The following is a 6,543-nucleotide window of genomic DNA, read 5'->3' as shown; positions in this document are numbered from 1 at the left end:
CTCCTCCCTCCCCTCCTCCTCCCCTCCTCCCCCCACCCTTCTTCTCCCCCTAGCCCCCTCCTCCCGCACCGAGGCCAATCGCTGGAAGCGGAAGAGGAGGAGCAAGAGCTGCTGGACGTTTGGAGAGGGATGGAGGGGAATCTGCGGGACTGGTATCGCTCTCAGCCGTCTGCTCACTTGTGCTTGTGTCACGGGAGAACCCTGGGGCCCGAGGGGAGTCATTTCGGCTTTGGGAGAGGACAGGGAAGGACCATAGGATCCAGGCATCTCGTGTGTGCCTGGGATTAGAAAACAGGGCTGCGTTGTTTAGTAATTACAGTTGGACTAGCAGGGACAAGACCTCAGTGTTCCATTTTCTTAAGGCCAAGGCTTTTGATTCCTATTCAGAGGCAACTGCAGAGTGGAAGCTGCGAAGGGTCAGGAGAGAAGGCTCTGAGAGCCAGGACATTATGTCCTCATATGAGCATTGATTTTAGATACGAACATGTGAGATCTGGAATTAGTGACTTGGGGATGATGAGGGAACAGAAGGCAAGTTGAGGACAAAGCAGAAACTGACACCCCGCAAACCCCCCCCCCCACCATGGGATGTACGTGACATTCCTCAGGCACTCCTGGCTGCCCTAAAGGACAAAGAAACAGCCTATAGAGAACACAATCCTGCAAGACTTGAGTCTCCCTCAGTTTGCGAATGTCTTAGCAGTTTACAAGAGCAAAGCATTTCTATCGCTAACCTAGTTTCCAGGAGGAAATGAAATACAACTAAATGTCTTATAGCCTGCAGACCACAGACAGATACTTCTAGGAATCCAGGAAGTTTCCAGCTATCTTCATGTTAATGCCTTGCTAGAGGATAAAAACAACTCAACGATGGCCCGGCCTCGGCCTCGGGTATCCTGCGAGTCTTCTTTAACATACTTCTTTAACATACGAAAGTCCTTTCTCAACCTCCCTGTTTCCTTACCTCCCCCAACCCCATCGTAAATAATCAGCCACCCCTCACAACCCTGGTGCAGCAGCTCTTTCTGCTCACGGGTCCTGTCCCCGTGCCTTTATAAACCACCATTTTGCACCGAAGATGTCTCAAGAATTCTTTCTTGGTTGTCGGGTCCGGACTCCACCCCACTGAACCTCACGTATATTCCACAACCTCATTGGGGAGAAGCCTGATGACGCTAATCGTTAACAAGTCTGCAGCAATATGGTCTCGTTGGTTGTGTTTGGCCAGCATTTATTCTGACTGGCCACTGCCCAGGATATTCTCACCACCACCCTGGGCCTGCTCTCCGGCAGATCAGCTCTGTGACGCCCCCGCCCCCCAATACCTGGTAAGCACCCTCTCCTTGGTCCGTGGGGCCTTCCAGAGGTAAGCCAAGGATGGTAGCCCAGGTTTCGGTTCCAAGGAGAGAGCTTGGGGAAGCAGAGCTCCCAGGCGGGCATCTAGGTCATCAAAGACGGGATGGAGGCAAGGGCTGGGAGGGACTCAAGTCCTGCAAGGACAAGAACTGGGACAGGGTTCTGGACTCACCGAGGGCAAGGAGAGGAGCGCCTTGGCATGGCAGGAGGATCGTCTGGTGTCCACCAGAAGACCCTGGTCTGGGAGTGCTCTGGCTGGGGGCCAAGCAAAACTATTCCTGAGTCGTCTGAAATTCCCGAAATCGAGATCCGCGGGGCGTGCTATGATCAGTCGTTACGTTAGCCGAGCGCAAGGGCGGCACAGTGGTTAGGTGCTGGGTTCTGCAGCCGGAGGGCCTGGGTGTGACCCTTATGGTGCCACTTACTGACTGGACTCTCTCAAGTAAGTGACTGCAGTTCCCCAGCCTGATTTCCTCGTCTGTGACCATGCCTGTCTCAAAGGATTAGGGTTGTGATAAACTTGGGACAACAGGGAACTGACAGTAAGAGCTTGATGAATTTTAGCTTCTGTGACTGTTTCAAGTTAATCAGATTGTTCTCCTGAGGCATAATTAAGGCCACAGGAAATGGGGAATGAAACCTTTCATGGGCAGATGGTGAAGACAAGAAGTGGAAGGACGAAGAGACAGGCATTTATTAATTAATTAATGCAGGGTCCGGCCGAGGGGTTCACCAACCCGGGGCTCCCTAGGGGGCCATCTTTGGACAACCAGAGGCAGTATAAGGGAGGGTCATGAGTGGTGGGCAGGCAGGGGAGAAGTGCGACTGCGAGGGAAGGGGCTAAATGGGGAGTGGTGATTCAGGTCTGATAGGCCTTCTTCCCTCCCCCCTGTCAGATGGCCCCTGGGAGCTGCCTCTGGCATCGCTCCCTCCCTTGGCAAGCATAACCTCCTGCTTCACTGTTGCCCAGCCTCGCTGGCCATCACCTGCTTTGCGGAGTCCTCTGAGTGTGAGTGAGGAGGAACGAGAAGAGGCAGCTTCCCAAGCTCCCTCACCTCCCCCAGTTCCCTGGGCTGTGCAGTAGCCAAGCTCCTCCTCCCCTCCAAGCCCTGAACACTCTGCTGGCTCTACTGAGAAGCCACCTGTCCTTGAGGAGAGGACAGCAAACCGTCAAACACACAAAATACATTTCTCTTTGTGCTCTAGTTCCTGACCCTCCGCCCCCACCATGGATGCCCTCTCAAGCACATGGCACCTTTGCTATCCATCTTTTAAAGAAACTATGTGAAGAAAACCCTTCACACAATGTTTGGGTTTTTTTTTTCTCTCCTAAATGTCTCCTCTGCCTTGGCCATGCTTTTCCTGGGGTCAAAGGGAAACGTTGCTGCCCAAACGCCCAGAGGCTCCCACTGCAGATGAGGAGGGATTGTGGTGTGGTCATTAGAATCATTTGCCGAAAGTCCCTGCGTTTCCTCCCTTCTTGAACTTGGCAGGGATTGTTTTCTCTGGCTCCCTGGTGGGGCCACATGACCCGTTCTGGCCACTGGGTTATATGCGGAAGGGACACACACAGGAATATTAACTGGCAGTTTGTGGTCCGCTAGAATTCTTTTTGTCAATCTAGCATGGCATCGGCAACATTTGAGATGACAGCTGCTGCACCAGCCTGGGACCCCCAGCGTCCCTGCCTATCCATCATGGACATACAGCCTGAAGATGAAATGACTCTGTTATTTTAAACCACTGAGATTTGAGGGATTATTTGTTACTACCGTGTAACCAAGCCTATCCTGACCGATACAATCAAACATTGATTTTTTCCCCACACCTTCATAGAGCTTCTCATGAGGACTTCTGCCGGTGCTGTTGGAATGGGAAAGGAAGTAAAAAATGTGATGGGACCTTGAAGATCTGTGATAACTTCCTCCATGGCTCACTTTGCAAAGAACTCAGAGGTGTTGTTTCGTGGGAAGGCCTGGGCTTGGAATGAGTCAATCAGCTTTGTCCAGGCTGTGCCTCCAGTCCACTAAGGAACCTTTCCTAAGCCACAGAACTTTTCAGAACCTTATAAAACACAGATAACATCAGCTCCGCTTGTATTCACAAAACACTGAACCTTTGTAAACTAGTGACATATGTATGCCAAAGTGCTTTATAAACTGTTAAGTAATGTGTATCTTAGCCATAAAAATACTGACTGTAACATCTGAAGATTTTTGCAGTTCACAAAGTTTCTGTAACTGCATAAGGGCTTATGCAAGAGAGTAAATCCAACTTGTACACTGGAAACGCATATTGTAGGTGGAGAAAGCGTTGCCTAGACTGAGAAGTTGTTCTGAGCGTGGGCAGAACTATACACCAGACGCACAGCTTTAGGAGCACGAGGACCGTCTGCCTAACTCAAATCGGGGCAGTTCTGAGAGTCCTCTCTTGGATGTCACCGTTGCTGGGGTGCTCACGTGTTCCATCCTTTGGAGCTGGGAATTCTACTTGGCAAGACTTCCTTGTCCTGCCATCTCGCTTGCCCTCCCCCAGGTGAATAATGTCCTTGTTTCTCCAACTGCTTTGCAAGTTCCCCTCTGTATATCATGGAATTCTAGAAAGTCAGCGCTGGAATGGCCACTGGAAACATCTAGCCTAGGGGTTCTCCACATTGGCCACATAGGAAAATCTCCTGGGGAGCTACTCATCCTATCTAGGCCTGGATATCTTACCTTTCTTTCAGTGTGCTCCTTTGCAATGTTTGAATTTTTATCGTAAATGTAGTTTTAACAATCAATATAATTAAATCAATGAAAAGAAAATAATGATGTGCACATTGAAGTTCGCACATAAAATTAGTTCTCCGTGGCCTCCTGGATGACTGAGGATGGATGGAACAGTTGTAAAGACAGGTGTACAATTAAAACAAGCAAACATCCCAAGCCTAGCTTCCACTAGGAATTTTAGTTTAATTTTTTATGTTGGTGCCTCAACATTGGTATTTTTAAAAACCTTTATGTACTAACAGTGTTGACACACATAGATCTAGTCTGGTGGTTCTTCAGAATGTGGTCTTTTTTTTTTCTTCTAAGATTTTATTTATTTATTCGACAGAGAGAGAGACAGCCAGCGAGAGAGGGAACACAAGCAGGGGGAGTGGGAGAGGAAGAAGCAGGCTCCTAGCGGAGGAGCCTGATGTGGGGCTCGATCCCATAACGCCGGGATCACGCCCTGAGCCGAAGGCAGACGCTTAACTGCTGTGCCACCCAGGTGCCCCCGGAATAAAGCAACATTGCAATCACTTGGGGATTTGTTGAAAATATACATTCTTTTTTTAAAAAAAGATTATTTATTTGACAGAGTGAAAGAGAGGCGTGGAGCACACATAAGCAGGGGTAGGAGCAGAGCGAGAGGGATAAGCAGACTCCACACAGAGCGTGGAGCCCAATGCAGGGCTTGATCCCGCAACCCCAAGATCATGACCTGAGCTGAAATCAAGAGTTGGACGCTTAACTGACTGAGCCACCCAGGTGCCCCAAAAAGTAAATTCTTGCATACCCCCACGCCAGACCTCAGCAATTCCGAGGATGAGGCCCCTCCAGGTGGTGATAACGTTTGAGAACCACGGATCTAGTCCAACGCCTCATGCCACAGGTGTTGATGAAGCTGAAGTTCAGAGATTAATGAGCAAGTTGAGGTGACTTCTAGTTCTAGGCAATATGGAGAAGCAAGTCCTGGACTTGTCCTCCCATTGTAATTAACCATAAGACTGGACAACATATACGAACTAGCTGCTTTCAGGAACTGGGTGGACGGTGCAAGGCCGTGATCTTTGAAAGATGGGCAACACATGAAATGAGGTCTATAGTCTACCTGAGTGCGTTCCGACCTGTAGCACAGGGAGGAGGAGCCCGAGCAGAAAGGAGGAGTCTCACTGGGTAGAATGGACAGAGGCGGGAGTCCAAGTTTGCTGGAGCAAGCCACAATTGCAGCGCCACAGAAGAGAGACGCGGAAAAGCAGCCCCCGAAGCGTGCAGGGGCGTCTCCTTGAGTTGTTGACTCAACACTGAGCTGCAAGATGAGACGAGATTCTGTGAGATTTGGCAGAGAACAGACCGGGTCATGAGGGCTGAACCAAGATTCCAGATAGCGGGCTGTGCAGTGCAATTTGACTGCCTTGTTAGATTCCTGACCTTATAGGGTGAAGAAACCCCTGCTGAACAACTTGGGCATCGGACTGAGAGTCCAGGAAGCCCAGGCCTTAGGCCTAGGGTTAATATAGCCCAAGAATAAAGGCTACTCTAGACCCCCCCCTGACAGCACTTGGCCTCAGCAGCATCAAACGGAGCCACCAAGTAAGAATGAAATTCACCTGTATTTAAAGGAAGGCAACATAACCCACAATGTCTAGCATGGAGTAAAAAATTACTAATTATATGAAAGCGTAAGTAAATATGACCCATAACCAGAGGAAAAAAGCGGTCAATAGAAACAGACACAAAAATGATGCAAATGTTGAAATGAACAGCCAAAGATTGCAATATAAGTGGTATAAACATGTTAAAGGATTTAAGGAATAGATGGCATAAAGAACGAACACCCAACAGAGAAATAGATATTAAAACATACATACACACACACACACACACACGAGAAAGAAAATTCTAGAATTGAAAACCTGAAATAAAAAACTTAGTAGATGGTCTTAACAGTGGATCAGACATCGCCATTTAAAAAAATCAGTGAAGACATTACGACTTTTACTCCTAAATACTTCAGTATGCATTTATTTTTTAAAAAGACATTTTCTGGGCACCTGGGTGGCTCAGTCGGTTAAGGGTCTGCTTTGGGCCCTGGTCATGATCCCAGGGTCCTGGGATCAAGCCCCAAGTCAGGCTCCCTGCTCAGCGGGGGCCTTCTTCTCCCTCTCTCTCGGCCCTTCTGCCTGTGCTCTCTCTTGAGCTGTCTCTCTTTCAAATAAATAAATAAATAAATAAATAAATAAATAAAATCTTAAAAAAAAGCACATTTTCCTTCATAATTATAATACCATATTCACACATATTCAAATGAACAATTATTTCCTCATATCCAATCCACAGTCAAATTTCCCTATGGTCCTGGATATTTTTTTTTTTTTAAGATTTATTTATTTATTTGAGAGAGGGAGAGTGAGAACAGGGAGGGGGCAGAGGGAGAGAGAGA

The sequence above is a fragment of the Ursus maritimus genome, unplaced genomic scaffold, assembly GCF_017311325.1.
Source record: "Ursus maritimus isolate PB19 unplaced genomic scaffold, ASM1731132v1 scaffold_30, whole genome shotgun sequence".
Lineage (NCBI taxonomy): Eukaryota > Metazoa > Chordata > Mammalia > Carnivora > Ursidae > Ursus > Ursus maritimus.
This window is presented reverse-complemented; position numbering follows the sequence as displayed.